The following is a 22910-nucleotide window of genomic DNA, read 5'->3' as shown; positions in this document are numbered from 1 at the left end:
CGCCACTCACTATTGTGAGAAAGATTTGAAACAATGATTTATAACATGGCAGATTTGTACTGACAATTCAACTTGAAAATTTTGAAAGTCACCAAACACCTTGAAGAGAAACAAACTTTTGATCACAATTCTGACTCTGAAATTACAACAGCACTTTGAAAACAAGGTCCGGTTGAATTGATTGAAAATAAAACTTGAGGAGAGCACAATCTGAACTCAACCAATAAGTCACTGTTGCAAGTGGATAAAACATACTGGGGTGCATGATTTGGAGTAAGAAAACTGGAAAGAACATCAGAGAACTTACTGCTGAAAATTTTTAATGCACTTCTCCTGCTGTATTGAATCTCTTCTTTTCAAATTCTCAAGGTTTGTCTTGAATCTGATCCAATACAGTCCCCAGCAGAGTCGCCATTTTGTTGGTGTTTGAAAATGTTACCCATTTCCAATTACCCTGATGAGAACAAGATGCATCTAGGGGCAGCTAACTCCCATTATCAACACATCCATTCAGACACCAGGCCAACTATAAGGCATGACCCTTCTTCTTCTTAAGGCTTTGCAAAACCTAGGCGGGTAGACCTATAGATTCTTTATATGGTACCAGCTGTCAAAGCATACACTGAATCTATTATGAAGCAGATAAAAAACCCCTAAATCTTCTACACTCAACCAGGAATCAAAAACATGAAATAGCTAAGAACATAACTCATGAAACTGGCAAGCTAAGTGCGGGTTAACATTGAATAGCTTTCAACATAAAAGGGAAAATTGATTTTATATGTTGATAACAGCAAGACCCAAGTATGAACAATAGAACTTAATGATCCTATCTCTGACCAGTGCCTTATCTATTGGGCAATTAAATGAATCATAACCATACATCTCCTGGAAACCTCAAACGTATCTCTACATTAAGATCCCTGATCTATCTTTCACCTTGTGAATAGACATCTGCTACGGAATGAATCTCATACTCAGAAAATCCTATCATGAAATCTACAAACCCTGTGACAAATATCAAGCAATTACATGGTTCTTTGTTCCATAAGCATGACATTTTAACCACATACATTTCAAAATGTAATGCAACCTAATTCATGCTCTTTGATCACAAATTAGAAGAAATAATAGAGCCATAATTAGGAGACAAGATTCAAACTGAACTTCAAACTTTTGCTGCACTTTATTTGTTTTCATTGAAATCAAATACATGAAATGTACAGAAAATAACTCATAGATCACCCAACAGAAAAGAACTATCCTGCAAAACTTAAAATGTTGTTCAATACAAGAAGAAATGCTGAAGAATGGTTTCTCAGTGCAAAAACTGGAACCCCTACAAATGAAGAAAGAAAGAAAGATATAGCAAGAAATGAATTCCCGGATCTGATATGCAATTGCCAGGTGTCCACTTGAAATCCAATCCTCTGTAACTGAATAACTTCTTCCTTATTTCATCCCTTCTGATCTGATTTTGTTTCATCATTAATCTGTAACAAACTTGCAAAAAATCCTTGCCTAATGATGAAAACCCTTTACTTGCCAAAATATCTGATAGAAAACCTCGTGTAGCTCAAACTGACTGATACCTGTGCAAAAACCAACTCCAAATTTGGAAAGTTCGTCTTCTCTTGATTCTGGCGATATATAACACTTCATACTTTGGTTACCGGAAGCGCCTAAAATTGCCATTTGAAAATGTCCCCTCTGGCTAAAAGTTCATGCCTGCACTTCTTTGAATTTAAATTTCGCAAAATTTAAATATTTCATAAAGTTTAAAACTTTACAAAATGAAACTCCTTTTATTTAAGAAGTAAAATTGCACGCCAATGTTATGAGAAAATGATAATAAAATATTTAATTTTTTATTACGCTTCACATTTTCCTTGCTCCTTAAAACTGTGGTCAAACCTCTTTTGACCGATGCCACATCATCATCCACCTTGGAACTCATGCCACATCATCATCTGCCAGACTTGTTGCCACGTCAGCATCGCTATCTCGCTATAGTTAATTAGCGAGCATCTTCCCATGGCGAGGTAACGATGGCCCTCCGATCAGGACACTTGTCATCAATCTAAGCGCATTTGAAATTGGGCACCACATCATCACCCATGCGTGCTCTGTCAAAATTTGGCTCTGCCTTATTGATGATGTCGTTGTGGGACCCCCAAGCCTACGTGAGCTTCTAAAAAGCCGTGTCTTTCAAGACACCTTGTTATGTGAGCATTGGGGTATAAAAAGACGTCGATGAACATCCACGTAATGCATGTGGGACATTGCATTGCCAGTGTTTTCCTTACTCTGCGTCTCTCCTTCAAAGGTGCGGCTCTCTCACTGCAAATTCGCGGATGGGCTGCCTCTTATGGCCTTGCGTTCTTATTACTTGCGTGATCTTCATGATGGGACGGCTTCCAAATTTGCTCGTTCTTCTTGGCAACGTTCTTTTTAGTCACAAGTCTGCTTGTCTTTGCTTTGACTTGCGTGTTCTGTTCATGCTGCTAGCAATTTTTTTTTTAAATGCATGCTATTCTTGGGAATCTTGGATACCACCCCAAGCTTCTTCTGCAGTATAATTTCCAACAGCTGAATCATCCTCCTCTTGCCTGCGTGGGACTATTCTATGCGTACATCCTGCTTTGCATTATGTGTGGGGATTCCTCCTTTCACTATGTGGTCTCTGCTGAGCACTTGTTCAATCTTCCCACTTTTTTCTAATCTGGCAAAATAGACTTGCACCATCTGTTTAAGTATTGAGAATATGTCCATCCTTTCATATTGATAGCAACAATCTGCCAATCATTTTCCCAAAAATTTCAACAACTGCTTGAAGTTGGTCACCTTCTTCATCTGTCCAATTCTTTTCGCATGATATGAACATTGAGACTGCATTGATATCTTGACAAGCACTGTGAAAGTATTTGATTAATGCCCAACATGTTTGAAATCTGTATCTAGTAAGGAAGTCGATTGTTTTGAACAATCATCAAAAGCTTTCTGTCTTCAACTTGCTTCACAATCTGCACCAATGTGTCCTGCAACATATGTAGATGCCAAGCATTTCCAACGAACATAAGGCAAGAAAGATTTAATATTTTCTAGAGAAACTTCTATTTGTGAAATAGCTAAAAACTTCTCATCTAAGTGGTTGGCATCCTCAAAGTTTTACTCAGAACTCAAGAGTCATGTTGATTGCCGTAATACTTTTCAACATCTTCATTTTTAGGAGGCCCACAATATCTATACGTAACCTTGGCATCTATAGTTTCCTTAAATTTACCCCAGTCTTACCACATAGAAATTCAAAGCTTCCAATAAGGAAATATTAAAAACAAGTTTCATGTAGCCAATCCCCACTTTCCTTGTCAGTGTTACATTTTCACAAATCAATATCACTTTAGAACTCATGGCACCATCAGGACCTAGGGACATTTCATTAATTTGCAACTTGTCAATTTCATGCCAGGAGGCCCGTTGACTGCCTTTAAAAACTGACCCGAACAACTGACCAAGCTCTGAAACTCAGGATCTCTGTTCTCTTTAACATGTTCAACAGGCCTACCAGATCTTGTTGCATGACGAAATCAGGGTCAAAAGATATTGACCTCCGAAGTTGCCAACTTAAAATCACCTGCAGATAAACATGTTAGAAAACTGGAAAGTGCGTTTGGAAATGGCCTGGAAAATTGGACAAATGGGCACTTGGGGATCTGGAAACTGGGGCAGTGATTCTCTGTCATGAGGACATTATGGATCTATGATTTAGGCTCATGAAGAATAATTGGGCGCATTTGGCAAGCGTCTAAAATGGGCTACTTGGATTTGCAGGACCGAAAATGATGACAACATAACAATTTTTACAAACGGAATGACCCTAGAAAAGTGTGCAAACAAATTCGTCAAGATTTGAAAACTGACACACTTGGAGTATTTTCAGTATACAACATAGGGAAACAAACCATTTGATCTCATCTATCATGGATCAGGAGATATGATGTCATGAACAGGGGTTCCAATCAATCTGCAAATGCTGACATCAGTGAAAGTTAGAAATTCCATTTGGAATCGCGTTTGAAAACTGATCAAATGGATTCATCAAGGGCTGAAACTTGAAACATGACAAGTCTCTGACATCTACAATGCAACACAAAAGGAATTTCAACATTTGGGTCAACTGGTCAAAAGTTACAACATGTCAAACAGGGCTTCCTAGAATTATGTGTAAAGTGCATCAGCATGAAAACAGTAACTGACCAACTTTGAGGGATTCAAAACCTAGTCAAACGGACTCAAAATGACTCAAAATCTGAAACATAGGTTTTTAGATATGGATATTAGGTACTCTCAAAGTGGCGAGTTATGATACAATTTTGGACAAAAGATATTCGGGTTCAAACACAGCCTCCTGTCGCTGTTTGACACTAGGGCAGAATTGCAAATTTGACAATTACTTGAAACAGGACTTCGTCAAATGACTTAGAAACTCAATTTAACTTCACGAAACACATAGGCATGTTGAATGGAAAGTGCTAGAAGCATAAAACACCTCATAGGGTTCAAAGGTACAGCCGGGTACAATCTCATTTAAAAGCATTTATAGGGCTAATTTTTCTCAACAGGGCTCAAAATTAACCATGCAATTTTTAGCGCCAACAGTGGCTCTGTCTGGGGATGCATGTCCCTTGCGGGCATGGAAAGGATTCAAATCTCTAGAGGAAGCAGACCATTCCCAAAAACTTCAAAACTTCTCTCGAACAGCTTATTGAAAGCAAGGAAACAACTACAACTACCAAGACTATGTACACACGATGGCCCCGGGCCACCGAACTCCAGAAAAATTGTTTACCTCTGTCATAAACATGGTTCTCATCTAAACTTTCATGAGGTAAACTGAATTTTCTTCTCCTATTAGTTTCACCAATCATATTATCATTATATAACAAATCTCTTAGCAAAACAAAATCAGCACTCTTACTTCCATAATACATATAAAAACTTGCTTTATTCTCTTGCTCACTATGAAAGTTCTAATCAGCATGCTCAAAAATATCAGACTGAAACTGAAAACCTTCTCTAACAAATGACTCATGCATGCTATCATTTTCGAATATGAAGGTTTCATATTCAACTTGGGGAAAAGGATCACTCATACCTTGAAAATGTGTTTCCTTATACATAACTGGATGATATTCAAACGAACATTCTGACTTGTACTCACATATATCATCAATGTCAAAATCTGAGACTAATCTATAATCTTCAAATGGTTCTTCACAATTAGCAAACAAATTAGTCTTCACATCGGAGAGTTCATCATGAATCTCATTGCAAGGTATAGGTAGATTTTCAATAACTGTCTTATTAAACACCTTGTTATCATAATCAGATGCAACATCATGATCATATTCACTGTCATATTTGGAAGAAGAACAGTTTGGCCTCTTACAGCAGTAAGACAAAGTATCATCATTAAACTTATTCTCTTTTAAATCTAAACTGTCCATGTGTTCTTCAAAAAGAGGATTGATAACTCCATGCAAAGCGCCTTTATAGACATTTGGACAAGTAATGTGCTGATCAACATCAAACTCCTCACCATATAACAGATTAGTGAAAACTTTAAAACCATTTTCAACATCACTGTCATGGACACTTTCAGCATATGAAGAAGAAAAATCAGAATCATATGAAGACTCAACATCCACTCCGTCAACGAAGCATGTAGAATATAGATCAAAGTTACTTTCATTGTCTCCATATAGGTGATTCAAATGTCTTGTAAGAAAATCATCATATATCTTACCAAAAGGTGCTGATGCATTAATCTCAGAGTCAATCACGTATTGATCATCATTACACTCATCCTCAAGACACTCTTCTACACAATTAGGTAATACGTCTTTATGGATAACCTCTTTATCTTCATATTGTGTAGACACATTTTCTTCATAACTTTCAATCTCAAACTGATTTACACAATTCTTAACTAGACACTCACTTTCAGATTTAAGAAAAGAATTCATACCTTTACTAGCAAAAGAACACTCGCTTCCATCATTGCTCTCTTCTTCCCAATCAGCATCTGATTCACATGAAGACGGACACATACTAGCACTATCCTCTTCTTGACTTGAGTAATAACTCTCATCATCAGCTTCATATGACACCTCTTGATAATATATTGGATCAACAACATAATTATCACTTGGAAAATGACTCTCAGCTTTATCATACTCACATTGATATGATTGTCTTTCAACTTTAGATTTAATAACGTTCTCAACATGATGCAATCTCTCAATGAGATAATTCATTTCTTGCCTATCTTGTTGGTCAAGAGAATGCATCTCTACCGCTGAAATATTATCAACATATGAGCTTAGTTCTTCTAATTGTGACTGAGATACATATGATTTACATTCTTTATATTGTGTCATCTTGCCATGACATGTTGGATCAGCAATTTCACCTTTATCTCTTGATAGATAACTTCTGGTTTGCTCCTCCTCATACTGAGATGAATACCTTTCCTCTTCCTGATTTATTATGTTTTCAACACAATGCAAATTATCAATGGGAAAATGAATGGCTGGATTTATATCTTGCGTGGATGACTCATCAAGTGAATCAATTCTATAATTCGCTATTGTAATACCATAAACATGTGCATTTACTTCAGCACGAATGGAACATGTTTTTATTTCTGAGGCTTCAACAAAACTATTTACAACAGCTGGAGTGCTTATTTGCTGATCTGAAATCAAACACTCCTTATGACATTGGCTTGTGCTTTGCACCTCATATTGCCAGCCAATATTTCTAGAGAAGTGACTCCGGGTTAAGCCATATTTTATGTTATTCTCAATCTCTATAGCTGTCATGAATGCCTGATGCAAAGTCTTGGGTCTTTTATCTCTCAACAGATAGTTCATCTTCCTATCAAATGCACCGAGATAAACCACTATACACATTTGATCATCCAGCTTGTAACTTTCAGGAATTCACTCAAAATCTTTGCAAATCTGATATTAAATTCAGGAACTAACTCACCATTCCTGATTTCAATTTTCAAAAACTTATCAAAATATTCAGAGATGCTTACTCTTTCCCCGAACTGCATCATGAAGGCTGACATTAATTCATCACAAGATGAAATTGAACATGCTGGTAAAAAAGAAAACCAGTCCCTAGCATCATTTTCTAAAGTCTGAACAAACAATTTCATCTGAATGTCTTCATGAGCAATTTCAAAATCACCAACCAAGTCACTAAATAGCTGAACATGATGACTGGCTGAATTTTCATGGTTCCCACCAAACTTAGGCAAATACTTTCTGAGGTTACAAGGCATAGTATTCGGGAAACCATGAATACCATTAAAATTCAATGGCATATACCTCCTGGTAGAAACAGATCTAAAACTTTCACTAACAGGCTGCATATTAGATGAGATAAAACTTAACATTCTTCAAAGTCAAGACTCATTCACCATTAAACACTTCCAGAATTTATTAATTGCAGCAGATCTAGAGTTCTTTCTACCAATTCAAAACTTCAAATACACTTCACAACTTCAAAAAAACAATTGAAACTCGTTCTAATGAAGTGCATAAAACTTATCAAATCATTCTCCTCTTCTTAGTGCTAAAACTTCACTTGATGGAGAACACATATGTGGAACTCACTTTCATTGAAACGAAATCATATGAAAGCATAAAATACCTCAAGTGTTGCTGCATGAAACCATTGATCTGCTGATTGGCCTGGTGCTAATCTAAATTCTTTACACCATTGATCAAACCTTACAGAGTCGCCATCTCCTTGAGGAGAATTAAATGACATCACTGCTGTGATTCATCTTTATCATTAAAAATTTATATAACAGCAAATCAAACAACACTTACTAGTCAGAAACTTATAATAGATCTCTCTTCTGCTTGCAAATTCACCTAATTTTCAGATCTGCTCGATTACACTAAAAACTCTTGAAAACAATTTATACATCACTGATCTACAATGATTTAGAGATCCTTTAAGTAGAGTCGCCACTCACTATTGTGAGAAAGATTTGAAACAATGATTTATAACATGGCAGATTTGTACTGACAATTCAACTTGAAAATTTTGAAAGTCACCAAACACCTTGAAGAGAAACAAACTTTTGATCACAATTCTGACTCTGAAATTACAACAGCACTTTGAAAACAAGGTCCGGTTGAATTGATTGAAAATAAAACTTGAGGAGAGCACAATCTGAACTCAACCAATAAGTCACTGTTGCAAGTGGATAAAACATACTGGGGTGCATGATTTGGAGTAAGAAAACTGGAAAGAACATCAGAGAACTTACTGCTGAAAATTTTTAATGCACTTTTCCTGCTGTATTGAATCTCTTCTTTTCAAATTCTCAAGGTTTGTCTTGAATCTGATCCAATACAGTCCCCAGCAGAGTCGCCATTTTGTTGGTGTTTGAAAATGTTACCCATTTCCAATTACCCTGATGAGAACAAGATGCATCTAGGGGCAGCTAACTCCCATTATCAACACATCCATTCAGACACCAGGCCAACTATAAGGCATGACCCTTCTTCTTCTTCAGGCTCTGCAAAACCTAGGCGGGTAGACCTATAGATTCTTTATATGGTACCAGCTGTCAAAGCATACACTGAATCTATTATGAAGCAGATAAAAAACCCCTAAATCTTCTACACTCAACCAGGAATCAAAAACATGAAATAGCTAAGAACATAACTCATGAAACTGGCAAGCTAAGTGCGGGTTAACATTGAATAGCTTTCAACATAAAAGGGAAAATTGATTTTATATGTTGATAACAGCAAGACCCAAGTATGAACAATAGAACTTAATGATCCTATCTCTGACCAGTGCCTTATCTATTGGGCAATTAAATGAATCATAACCATACATCTCCTGGAAACCTCAAACGTATCTCTACATTAAGATCCCTGATCTATCTTTCACCTTGTGAATAGACATCTGCTACGGAATGAATCTCATACTCAAAAAATCCTATCATGAAATCTGCAAACCCTGTGACAAATATCAAGCAATTACATGGTTCTTTGTTCCATAAGCAAGACATTTTAACCACATACATTTCAAAATGTAATGCAACCTAATTCATGCTCTTTGATCACAAATTAGAAGAAATAACAGAGCCATAATCAGGAGACAAGATTCAAACTGAACTTCAAACTTTTTTTTCACTTTATTTGTTTTCATTGAAATCAAATACATGAAATGTACAGAAAATAACTCATAGATCACCCAACAGAAAAGAACTATCCTGCAAAACTTAAAATGCTGTTCAATACAAGAAGAAATGCTGAAGAATGGTTTCTCAGTGCAAAAACTGGAACCCCTACAAATGAAGAAAGAAAGAAAGATATAGCAAGAAATGAATTCCCAGATCTGATATGCAATTGCCAGGTGTCCACTTGAAATCCAATCCTCTGTAACTGAATAACTTCTTCCTTATTTCATCCCTTCTGATCTGATTTTGTTTCATCATTAATCTGTAACAAACTTGCAAAATATCCTTGCCTAATGATGAAAACCCTTTACTTGCCAAAATATCTGATAGAAAACCTCGTGTAGCTCAAACTGACTGATACCTGTGCAAAAACCAACTCCAGATTTGGAAAGTTCGTCTTCTCCCGATTCCGGCGATATATAACATTTCATACTTTGGTTACCGAAAGCGCCTGAAATTGCCATTTGAAAATGTCCCCTCTGGCTAAAAGTTCATGCCTGCACTTCTTTGAATTTAAATTTTGCAAAATTTAAATATTTCATAAAGTTTAAAACTTTACAAAATGAAACTCCTTTTATTTAAGTAGTAAAATTGCACGCCAATGTTATGAGAAAATGATAATAAAATATTTAATTTTTTATTACTCTTCACATTTTCCTTGCTCCTTAAAACTGTGGTCAAACCTCTTTTGACCGATGCCACGTCATCATCCACCTTGGAACTCGTGCCACATCATCATCTTCCAGACTTGCTGCCACGTCAGCCTCGCTATCTCGCTATAGTTAATTAGCGAGCATCTTCCCATGGCGAGGTAACGATGGCCCTCCGATCAGGACACTTGTCATCCATCTAAGTGCATTTGAAAGTGGGTGCCACATCATCACCCATGCGTGCTCTGTCAAAATTTGGCTCTGCCTTATTGATGACGTCGCTGTGGGACCCCCAAGCCTGCGTGAGCTTCTAAAAAGCCGTGTCTTTCAAGACACCTTGTTATGTGAGCATTGGGGTATAAAAAGACGTCGATGAACATCCACGTAATGCATGTGGGACATTGCATTGCCAGTGTTTTCCTTACTCTGCGTCTCTCCTTCAAAGGTGCGGCTCTCTCCCTACAAATTCGCGGACGGGCTGCCTCTTATGGCCTTGCGTTCTTATTACTTGCGTGATCTTCATGATGGGACGGCTTCCAAATTCGCTCGTTCTTCTTGGCAACGTTCTTTTTAGTCACAAGTCTGCTTGTCTTTGCTTTGACCTGCGTGTTCTGTTCATGCTGCTAGCAATTTTTTTTTTAAATGCGTGCTACTCTTGGGAATCTTGGATAGCACCCCAAGCTTCTTCTGCAGTATAATTTCCAACAGCTGAATCATCCTCCTCTTGCCTGCGTGGGACTGTTCTATGCGTACATCCTGCTTTGCATTATGTGTGGGGATTCCTCCTTTCACTGCGTGGTCTCTGCTGAGCACTTGTTCAATCTTCCCACTTTTTTCTAATCTAGCAAAATAGACTTGCACCATCTGTTTAAGTATTGAGAATATGTCCATCCTTTCATATTGATAGCAACAATCTGCCAATCATTTTCCCAAAAATTTCAACAACTGCTTGAAGTTGGTCACCTTCTTCATCTGTCCAATTCTTTTCGCATGATATGAACATTGAGACTGCATTGATATCTTGACAAGCACTGTGAAAGTATTCGATTAATGCCCAACATGTTTGAAATCTATATCTAGTAAGGAAGTTGATTGTTTTGAACAATCATCAAAAGCTTTCTGTCTTCAACTTGCTTCACAATCTGCACCAATGTCTCCTGCAACATATGTGGATGTCAAGCATTTCCAACGAACATAAGGCAGGAAAGATTTAATATTTTCTAGAGAAACTTCTATTTGTGAAATAGCTAAAAACTTCTCATCTAAGTGGTTGGCATCCTCAAAGTTTTACTTAGAACTCAAGAGTCCTGTTGATTGCCGTAATACTTTTCAACATTTTCATTTTTAGGAGGCCCACAATATCTATATGTAACCTTGGCATCTGTAGTTTCCTTAAATTTACCCCAGTCTTACCACATAGAAATTCAAAGCTTCCAATAAGGAAATATTAAAAACAAGTTTCATGTAGCCAATCCCCACTTTCCTTGTCAGTGTTAAATTTTCACAAATCAATATCACTTTAGAACTCATGGCACCATCAGGACCCAGGGACATTTCATTAATTTGCAACTTGTCAATTTCATGCCAGGAGGCCCGTTGACTGCCTTTAAAAACTGACCCGAACAACTGACCAAGCTCTGAAACTCAGGATCTCTGTTCTCTTTAACATGTTCAACAGGCCTACCAGATCTTGTTGCATGACGACATCAGGGTCAAAAGATATTGACCTCCGAAGTTGCCAACTTAAAATCACCTACAGATAAACATGTTAGAAAACTGGAAAGTGCGTTTGGAAATGGCCTGGAAAACTGGACAAATGGGCACTTGGGGATCTAGAAACTGGGGCAGTGATTCTCTGTCATGAGGACATTATGGATCTATGATTTAGGCTCATGAAGAATAATTGGGCGGATTTGGCAAGCGTCTAAAATGGGCTACCTAGATTTGCAGGACCGGAAACGATGACAACATAACAATTTTTACAAATGGAATGACCCTGGAAAAGTGTGGAAACGGATTCGTCAAGATTTGAAAACTGACACACTTGGAGTATTTTCAGTATACAACATAGGGAAACAAACCATTTGATCTCATCTATCATGGATCAGGAGATATGATGTCACGAACAGGGGTTCCAATCAATCTGCAAATGCTGACACCAGTGAAAGTTAGAAATTCCATTTGGAATCGCGTTTGAAAACTGATCAAATGGATTCATCAAGGGCTGAAACTTGAAACATGACAAGTCTCTGACATCTACAATGCAACGCAAAAGGAATTTCATCATTTGGGTCAACTGGTCAAAAGTTACAACATGTCAAACAGGGCTTCCCAGAATTATGTGTAAAGTGCATCAGCATGAAAACAGTAACTGACCAACTTTGAGGGATTCAAAACCTAGTCAAACGGACTCAAAATGACTCGAAATCTGAAACATAGGTTTTTAGATATGGATATTAGGTACTCTCAAAGTGGCGAGTTATGATACAATTTTGGACAAAAGATATTCGGGTTCAAACACAGCCTCTTGTCGCTGTTTGACACTGGCAGAATTGCAAATTTGACAATTGCTTGAAACAGGACTTCGTCAAATGACTTAGAAACTCAATTTAACTTCACGAAACACTTAGGCATGTTGAATGGAAAGTGCTAGAAGCATAAAACACCTCATAGGGTTCAAAGGTACAGCCGGGTACAATCTCATTTAAAAGCATTTATAGGGCTAATTTTTCTCAACAGGGCTCAAAATTAACCATGCAATTTTTAGCGCCAACATGAAGAATGTAGACTTGGTTTAGGTATATCCAAAGCTATCTATTACAGATAGCTTGGTGAATCTACAAAATAATTGGAGATTGAAATTCATGCTATTGAATCTATATGAACTATCTAGGATAGTACATTAAGTAACATTTTGTAAATCCAAAAACCATTTTTTGATAAGTTTGGTTTGACTCATGCACCCTAGCAATAATGAGTGACACAAACAAGGGGTAAATGTATTAATGGTCAAGGGGAGTTTTAATGTTTTGAATATTTTAAACATGTATATATTGAGCACATAGTCAAACATGTTTACAATGTTTACCGAGTCAAGATATGGATTATATCCTAAAGGGGAGTACTTATGTTTCACTTTTGTAATGAATTTTTTCCACTAATGTCAAAGGGGGAGGGGGGGGTGTGGGGGTGGTTTGATCCATATGGTAGAGTTGTCTATCAAAGTCAAATACTTAGTCATTCACAAGGCAAGATTGGTTGATCATCACTATGACTAAGTCATCCGATATAGGTCGAGATATCTATTAAAGTCTTGTATATATTTTAAGTTTCAAGAAATCATTACTTCCAAGAAATCTAGAGGCTATCAAATACTCAATTGATTGCCATATTTTTAAAAGTAAAATAATAGAAACCAACTGTTATAAAGGCTAAGATATTCAATATATGTCAAGTATAGTTAAGGCCAAGGGAAAATATAATGAAATCTAGTTTATGTTGAGCATCAATCTAGTATAAGTGTCGAGAAAGAATATTTTACATATTTATTTAGAATTTTCCCAAACTTTAAGGTAAAGTATTTTTATCATGTTGGAAGCATATTTTCTAGATTGAGGAGCTAATCAAGGAGTTGATTACCTATCCAATAAAGGATCATTAATCCCTATATGTAGAAATCCACCAATTAGAAAATTGCAAGGACTAAGAAGAAAATGAATTGAATACTGATCATTTATTGGGATCTATAAGGTTCATAAAAAAAAAAACTATTTAAGAAGGGCTTATAACCTAGTTCATGTGTGTGAGTGTGTATGGAGTATATGTGATTAATAATTTGGTTGCATGCAAAGTATAGATGTGAATCAGGTAGAAGTGATTGAGCAGTGTAGTGAATAGTTTCAAGGAGAGGTAAAGATATGAATCATAGCTAGGTGATAATACATTGCATAGAGGAGATCTGATATTAGCATTATAGTGAAAACTAAAGGATCGAGTACTAAACATTCCAACATGTGTTTCAAAATTTAAATCTCTTAACAAAGTAACTTTAATAGACTTTTGTAAATATCCTAACATAGCACTCACTTAGTTGTGATGTAAAATCCATTAATCAAGGTAGGGCATAAAATTTCTTTTAGTCTTTGACAAGGAATACCCCTCATAGGGTAGATCATCAGAAGTGATCAAACATTGTACCCTTAAGTAGTACACTTTATTGCTGCAATAGTGAAGATTTTGTGGGTGTCATCCCTAGTACAATTTTACTGCACCTCAAAGGGTTTCTACATTACCAAATCTATGTGTTAATGTGTTATGCGTTTTTGAGTTTTCATTCATGGAAGTAGAAATTAGATTTGATGTTATATTCAAGTGAATTCTTATATTGATAGGAGGTTAATTTTCAAACAAGGGTTTATGTTAAGAAATCAATTATGTTTCATGTTTGAAGTGTGAATTCTTTTATAGATCCTCATTCACACTCCACTACCACCACTCTCAGTATCTCACTTTTCCTATTAGATATCCACACACACACACACACACAATAGCTCATGTGCAAATATTAAATAATAAATAATCTTCCTATTTTCAAAAACATTGTCCCAAACTCTTTTTTTGGTCACCCCGTACAATATCCCTCACACCTATTTTTCTATAACAATTCCTACCTATACCCTCTATTTAAGAATATGTTGTCTCCATTTTGTAAAGGAAAAGGCTATAAAAAGTATAATTGTGTGTGTGTGTGTGTGTGTGTGTGTGTGTGTGTGTGTGTGTGTGTGTGTGTGTGAATACACACACACACACATAATAGCTCGAGTGCAAATATTAAATAATAAATAATCTTCCTATTTTCAAAAACATTGTCCCAAACTCTTGTTTTTGTCACCCCATCCAATATCCCTCACACCTATTTTTCTATAACAATTCTTACCTATACCCTCTATTTAAGAATATGTTGTCTCCCTTTTGTAAAGGAAAAGGCTATAAAAAGTATAATTATTCACTTTCAATGACATAAAACTGGTATTATTATTTTGAATTTGAAAATGAAGTAAACTAATGAAATGTGTAGAAATAGATGAATTTTAGGATTATAAGTCTTAATAACTATTTGGAATAAGAATTGATATATTTTTCTATTTTTTATAGATAATATTTTAGCTACTCAAAAACACTTAAAACTAGGGGTCTAGTTCCCACCACAAAACCATATGGAAATAAACTTATTTTCCTTTTTTCTTAGATTGTGTTATAGATAACATATATAGCTAGAACAATCAAAAACAACAATCAAGTTTAGACCTATATTTTCTCTTTTATAATGATTCAAATTTCAAGTCACTTGAAATCGATAGTTCTCATCTCCCACAACATTTTTTTAAAACAAATCTATTCTAACTAGAAGAAAAATTATACATTCTAGAAGAGGAATCTCCCTGCTAGAACGTTGTATAATTTTTAATTTTTTAATATGATTTAATAGCTTTTTCTTTCTCAAACTCGACATCTTTTTGAGTGTTAAAATACGTGCTTGTAGAATTTTTTAATTACAATATAATATATTTAATTAAAACACTATAAACTCTATATGAGAATGTCCTTGACTTTGAGCTCCATAAAATGGTGTTTATATGCTATTTAAAAGATCATAAAAAATAGTAAGAGTTATTGAAACAAAAGTTTTTTGAAATAATTTTATTTCCTTAGTGATTGGAAACAAACTAGTATAAAACATGCATTTAATAGATATTTCCAATTGGAAAAGTGTGAGACCATATATAACTTAGTTAGAAGGAATTTATCTAGATCATATGTTTGAAAAAAAAAATACTTTTAGATACAAATACTCAAATTCATTTGTTCTGATAAGTCAGCCTGAAAGGTGACACAACTTTGTACTTTTACCCTTAAGAATATGTTGTCTCTGTGTTCCATATTAAACACCTTGATATGAAGACACATGAAAAAATTTATTTACCATTTAATGAAGATCTTATGAGCTGAAATTATAAACATAGGTTAGCTAGATATAAATATTACTATATTTCATATTCAATGTGCGAAGTAATTTCTAAAACAATAATGTAGTAAGATAGGTCCAATAAATCATACATAGTACATAACCTAGTATATCCTTATCTAGGTCCTAAATTCTTGTTTCTTCAATTTTTGAAAAATGTGTTTATATTTTGCACAAATCTTCATGCCAACCAAAGTAAATGCAAAATATATTTGGTCTAGAATATTTTCATATGGTTCCATACAAATAAAATGAAATGTGATTCCTACTAGATCTCTATGCAATCAAAAATAGATATCCACCCATTATTTAAAGTAGTAACAATATAGAACATCATCAATTATCATCCTTAAATACATAATATGTGATTAAACAAATAAAGTAAACACAATGTCCTGGTACTTCTTTCTTTAGGAAACACATGTTAAATATAGATCCTCTATATAAATATTCTTCAACTATGTTATAAGACTGTTGGAAATATAGATGAAGTAACTGAGAGGGGACGGGTGAATCAGTTACCACAAAAATAATTCCAAAAATCCCTTAGATGTCTATAATACTTACTTACTGCTGATACTCGGTAAATAGTGCAGGAATACCGTAACTCGGTAGGTTAACTAATTACTAATCATCTATCATTCATTGTTATTAATGTGCATGCAAAGGTTAAATAAATGAACACAAGAGACACCAGATTTAACGTGGAAACCCAATATGGGAAAAACCACCAAGTAACTAGTCACCAATTTTTACTCTTCTGAAGTGAGACCTATTAGGAGCCAACCCTATTAAAGGTTACAATACACACTATTAGGTGTGACCTTGTTAGAGGATTTAATAACCCTGTTAGGAGTGGCTCGGTTAGAGGTCTTTAGAAAAATTCAACTGAACTATCACCTTATTAGAGGATTTACAAAATGGCTGTTAAACCAACTCTGTTAAGAGATTCTAGATTCACTGTTACAATGATTAGAAAGAAACAGTGAGGTGACTTGAATGATATGCATCTTATCTTTTGATGATTACAGATCTCTGTTTAGCTTCACTGGATCTTTACTGATCGAATACAACTTTGCAGCTTCTCCAAGATATCTAATCCTTCATCAGAATTCACTCAATATTCGCTTATTCCATCCTCATCCATATATTCACACTCACTTTTTTTTTTAATTCACAACTTGAACATCTAAATATATACCTTTCAGATTATCAAGTCAGCTCAAATATAGGTTACAACAACTGAAAAAATCATTACGTCAGTCGACTGCATGAAACAATTTAACTTAATACCAAAACAATAAAATCCTTCGCTGGCCAACCCAGCTCGGTGACCACTACTCCAGAATGGTTTTCTAGTGTTAACCAAGTGAGGCTTGATAAACACTGCAAACCCTGCAAAAATCCTTTGGAGACTGAGTGAACTCGGTTAGCACTGACCTTCCTTTGCTGACCTTGTGAGCTCGGTAGAAGCTAACTCTCTGCCACATTTCCTTTGATAATAGAGTGAGCTCAGTAGATGTTAAATTTTCTTTATTAACCTTGGGAGCTCGGTTAACACTAACTTTTTGTTACAAAATCCTTTGATGCCTGAGTGAGCTCGGTAAATATTAACTTTTCATTGTTAACCTTAGGAGCTCGATTAATACTAACTTTCTATTACAAAATCCTTTGATATCCGAGTGAGCTCAGTAAACATTAACTTTTCTTTGTTAACCTTGGGAGCTCGGTTAATACTAACTTTTTTTTACAAAATCCTTTGATGTTCGAGTGAGCTTAGTAAACATTAACTTTTCTTTGTTAACCTTGGGAGCTCGGTTAATACTAACTTTCTGTTAAAAAATCCTTTGATGTCCGAGTGAGCTTGGTAGAAGCTAACTCTACTAAGTAATGTTGAGGAACATTCAATAGACACTGTAAATTGCTTTGTTGATCATCTGAGCTTGGTAGAATTTTTCTGATGACTGATATGACATTTGTGTATCATCAAAGACAATACACAATACACAATTGTATTCAACAATCTCCCTCTTCGGCATTGATGGCAAAACAACATGTCATAGTAGAATGAAATTTGAAAATAAGTTTAACAAGTCTTTTTCTGTTAGAACAACCTTTTATATTAGATAGAAAACTCTCCCTTTTACAGTAATCTTCCTTTGTGAAGGAATTCCATAGCAAAATTTTCTTCTCAAATAAATTTCGGAAAGATATGACAATAAAAATCTCCCTCTTTGACAACAAATGCCAAAGACAACATAACTTAAATGAATTTTAATGTACCTTTAGTACTAATTCATATGCAATATTTCTTGATTATGCTGCATCAACTGATAGATCTTCAACTTGGTATGCATTTATGCATCACTAAAACTTCATTTTAGTGAACTTCAGAGTCACCCCTAACTTACCTCTTAGATACAAGAATGCATCCTTAGGTAATGGCTTTGTGAGTATGTCAGCAATTTGTTACTTTGTATGAACATATTCCAATCTGATCTCCTTATCTTGCACCAATTCTTTGACAAAATGATATTTTATTTCAATGTGCTTGGTTTTGGAATGCATCACTAGATTCTTAGATATGTTTATTGCACTTGTATTATCACAGAACATAACAACTATTTTTTTGATTTCCACCTTCATGCCTTCCAACAACTATTAAAACCAAACAATATTAGAATAGTTTACTGCTGCAACAACATACTCTACCTCTGCTGTAGATTGGGATGTACAATTCTACTTTTTTCTTGTCCAAGAAACCAACCTCTTTCCAAGAAAGAATGCTCCTCCACTTGTACTTTTTCTGTCATCAAAGTTTCTTGTCCAATCAGCATCAGTTAACACTTTCAAATCTAGATTACCTCCAAATTTGTACCATAAACCATAATCTTTAGTTCCTTTCAAATATCTAATTATTCTTTTTATTGCCATCATGTGATTTTCTCTTGGTTTTGCTGAAAATCTTGCTACAATACCAACTGCAAGGGCAATATTTGGCCTAGTATGAACTACATATTGCAACTTTCCAATCATAGATCTATACAATGTTTGATCTACTTCTTTTGATTCATCTTCCTTGGTAAGTTTTAATCCAGTACACGTAGAAGTCCCAATTAGTTTACAATCTTCCATACCAAACTTTTTTAATATCTCCTTGATGTATTTTGATTGAGTGATGTAGATACCATTTTTATTTTGCTGAATTTGAGGACCAACAAAGAATTTGATTTCTCCAAACATAGACATTTCAAATTCCTTGTTCATTTGTTCTAAAAATTCTTTGTAAAGATCATCATTCCCTATGAAAATAGTATCATCTACAAATATTTCTTCCAAGACAATCTTATTATCTGGTCCTTCCTTTATATAAAAGATACTATTATCATTAGTTCTTTGAAAACCAATCTGAATAAGATAGTTATGCAATCTTTCATACCATGCTCTAGGGGCTTGTTTCAAACCATACAATGCCTTGTGTAATTTGAAGACCATGTTCTTCTTATCTGGATCAACAAAACCTTCAGGTTGTTCAATGTAAGCCTCTTCATCCAGTATACCGTTGAGGAATGCTGACTTGACATCCATCTGATAAACTTTAAATCCTTCGTTAGCAGCATATGCTAGTAAAATTCTGACTCCTTCTAATCTTGCAATAGGAGCAAAAGTTTCTCCATGGTCTATTCCTTCTTCTTGAGCATATCCTTTTCATACTAGTCTAGCTTTATTTCTTGATACCTTACCATCTTCATCCAACTTGTTTCTGAATACCCACTTAGTTCCAATCACATTTTTATCTTTAGGATTGGGTACAAGAGTCCATGTCTTGTTTTTTTGTATCTACTCTATTTCTTCATTCATAGCCTCAATCCAACTATCATTTCCCAAGGCATTTTTGATATTTCTAGGTTCAAAATCAGCAAGTAAACAAGTACCTTTCAACTTACTTCTTGTCATGGTTCCTTCATATTTGTCTCCAATGATCTAATCTAGTGAATGATGTCTCCTGACATATTTTGCTAATACAGGTTTCTTGCCTTTTGAATGAATTTCATTGTTATCCTCTTGCACTTCAACTTTAGGTTTTTCCTATTTTGGCTTAGTAGATATTGACCCAGGTCCTTTAGACTCAGTAGACACTTTCTCAGTAGCATTAGAATGTAGCTTGGATTGTTGTAGCTCGATTTGAACTTCCTGTAACTTGATTACTGATGACTCGGGAGTAGAAGATTCCTGATTGACTGGTACTATATCAGGTTTAGTGAAAACAAACCTTCTATAATCTTCTGGTTCCCTTTTGCTTCCTTCTTCAGTCCTTTCTACAAACTCATCAACTTTCACATGTGCACTTTCTATGACTTTGTAAGTAGATAAGTTCAAACATCTATATGCTTTACTTTTGCAAGAGTATCCCAAAAATATTCCTTCATCACTTTTTACATCAAATTTGTTTTTTCTAGATTCTTTCAAAATGTAACATTTATTTCCAAATACTTTTAGATAACTTACATTAGGTTTATAGCCATACCATAGCTCATAGGGAGTTTTGAATGAGTCCTTTTTAACCTGTACTCGGTTCAAGGTATGAACTGCAGTGCTAATAGCTTCCTTCTAGTATTTGGTAGCAATATTATTTTCAATCATTAAGGTTCTTGCACAATCCATGATAGATTTGTTCCTCCTTTAAGCTATTCCATTCTGTTCAGGAGTTCCAAGGTCTGATACCTGTCTTTTGATTCCTCTTTCAATGCAAACGTTATTGAACTCATGTGAAATGAATTCTCCTCCTCTGTCTGACCTCAAGTATTTCAATATTTTTCATGTTTCCTTTTCTACTCTTGCCAAATACCATTTGAATTTCTCAAATGCTTTTGATTTGTTCCTTAGATACATGACAATCATCATTCTTGAGTAATCATCAACAAAAAGAATGAAGAACTTTTCTCCAGTATAGCTTTCAATTCCAATGGGTCCGTATAAATTAGTATGCACAATTTCTAATATATCTTTAGACTGATAGTTTTTACTTTTAAAACTAGTCTTTCCCATTTTACCATTCTAACAATTTTTGCACAGACCAACCTCAGGTTTCTTTATATTAGGAATGCCTCTTACTTTCTTGAATTTTCCTATCTTCACCAGGTTATCAAAATTGACACGACACAATCTTTTATGCCATAACCAACTTTCTTCAACTTGAGCAATAAAACATGAACATTCACCAAGTTCAAGATAGAATAAGTTACCTTTTGTTTGAGTGCTTGATCCAATCAGTTTTCCTTTGCCATCCAATAGTCTTTCTTTTCCATGCATGAATTCTACTTTGAATCCATTATTGAGTAGTTGTGCCACACTTAACAAATTATGCTTTAGTCCTTCTACCAAATAGGCATTATCACATATAAGTTCTTTGGTTAGAGAGATTCTTCCTCTTCCTTTTATACAGTAGGGTTCATTGTTACCAAATCTTACACTGCCACCATCATAGTCTTTAGAGTATTCAAACTTATTCTTATCACCAATCATGTGATGAGAACAACCACTATCTATGATCCATGTATCATTTTTTCTCATATGAGAAATGAGTGTTATTTCCTCATCATTATCAAACTCATCTTTCACAGCAATGTAGATGATTTCATCTTCTTCTTCATCATTAGAATCATTAGAATATTTAGCCATAAAACATGTTTTATTACCTTTATCCTTGAATGATTTGAATTCTTTCTTGCGATTGTACTTGTAACCTTTTTTCTCATATTTGTTCTACTTGTTTGGGCACCTAGCAGCAATATGACCAACTTCTTCACATGAAAAATAGATTAGAGGAACTTTACCTTTATATTTTCCTCTGCCTCTAGAATATTTTCTTGCTAGTAGAGCTTCAATCACCTCAAGATCACTGTCTAAACTTTGGTCTGATTCATCTTCACTTCCTGATTGAGATTCCTTTTTCTTTTTACTTTTCTCCTTAAGTGAAAGCTTGGCTTCAAATGCTGACTCAATGTTTTTGGAAGCTAGAACATAGTTGTCAAAGTTGTCTAGTTCAAATGCAGTTAATCTTCCAACTATGGCCTCTAGATTTATCTTGTGATTTGCTTCACATCTTCTTTCTTGAATTGTAGAAACTCTGATTGGATAAATGGGAAGTAGAGTTCTAAGAACTTTACTTATTACTATCTCCTCCTTGATATCTCCTCCAGATGCTTTGATATCACTGACACATGCTTTGACTCTTTCAACATATTTTGCAATGTTTTCATCCTCTCTCATCCTCATCTGATCAAATTGTCCTCTCAGTCTTTCTGCTTTGGCTCTTCTTACATTATCATCTCCTCCATAGATTTCTTTCAAATTTTCTCACATTTCAAAAGTAGATTTGCAATCCTTGATGTCATCAAATTCTTCATAACTCAGAGCAGATGCTATATCTATCATCATGATGTTGTGGGTCTTCTTTTCATCAATATCATTGACAAATAGTGTGCTAGCTAGTTCTGCATATTTTTCGTCAAGGTATTTTAGTCTTGTATCTCCAATAGAAGCTAGATGAAGTCTCATCAATGATTGCCATGCTGAGAAGTTGTCCCTGTTAAGTCTTATAAGTTTCCTCTTATAAGACATCTTGATCTTTGACTTAGATCCTTGAAATCTTGTCCTACAAGCACCAAAAGCTCTGATACCAATTGTTGAAAATATAGATGAAGTAACTAAGAGGGGAGGAGTGAATCAGTTACCACAAAAAAAATTCCAAAAATCCCTTAGATGTCTATAATACTTACTTACTGCTGATACTCGGTAAATAGTGCAGGAATACTGTAACTCAGTAGGTTAACTAATTACTGATCATCTATCATTCATTGTTATTAATGTGCATGAAAAGGTTAAATAAATGAACACAAGAGACACCAGATTTAACGTGGAAACCCAATATGGAAAAAACCACCAAGTAACTAGT

The sequence above is a fragment of the Cupressus sempervirens genome, chromosome 9 (assembly GCF_028749045.1).
Source record: "Cupressus sempervirens isolate cs-2001-9-10 chromosome 9, ASM2874904v1, whole genome shotgun sequence".
NCBI lineage: Eukaryota > Viridiplantae > Streptophyta > Pinopsida > Cupressales > Cupressaceae > Cupressus > Cupressus sempervirens.
The sequence above is the reverse complement of the archived record's forward strand: the minus strand, read 5'-3'. Positions refer to the sequence as shown.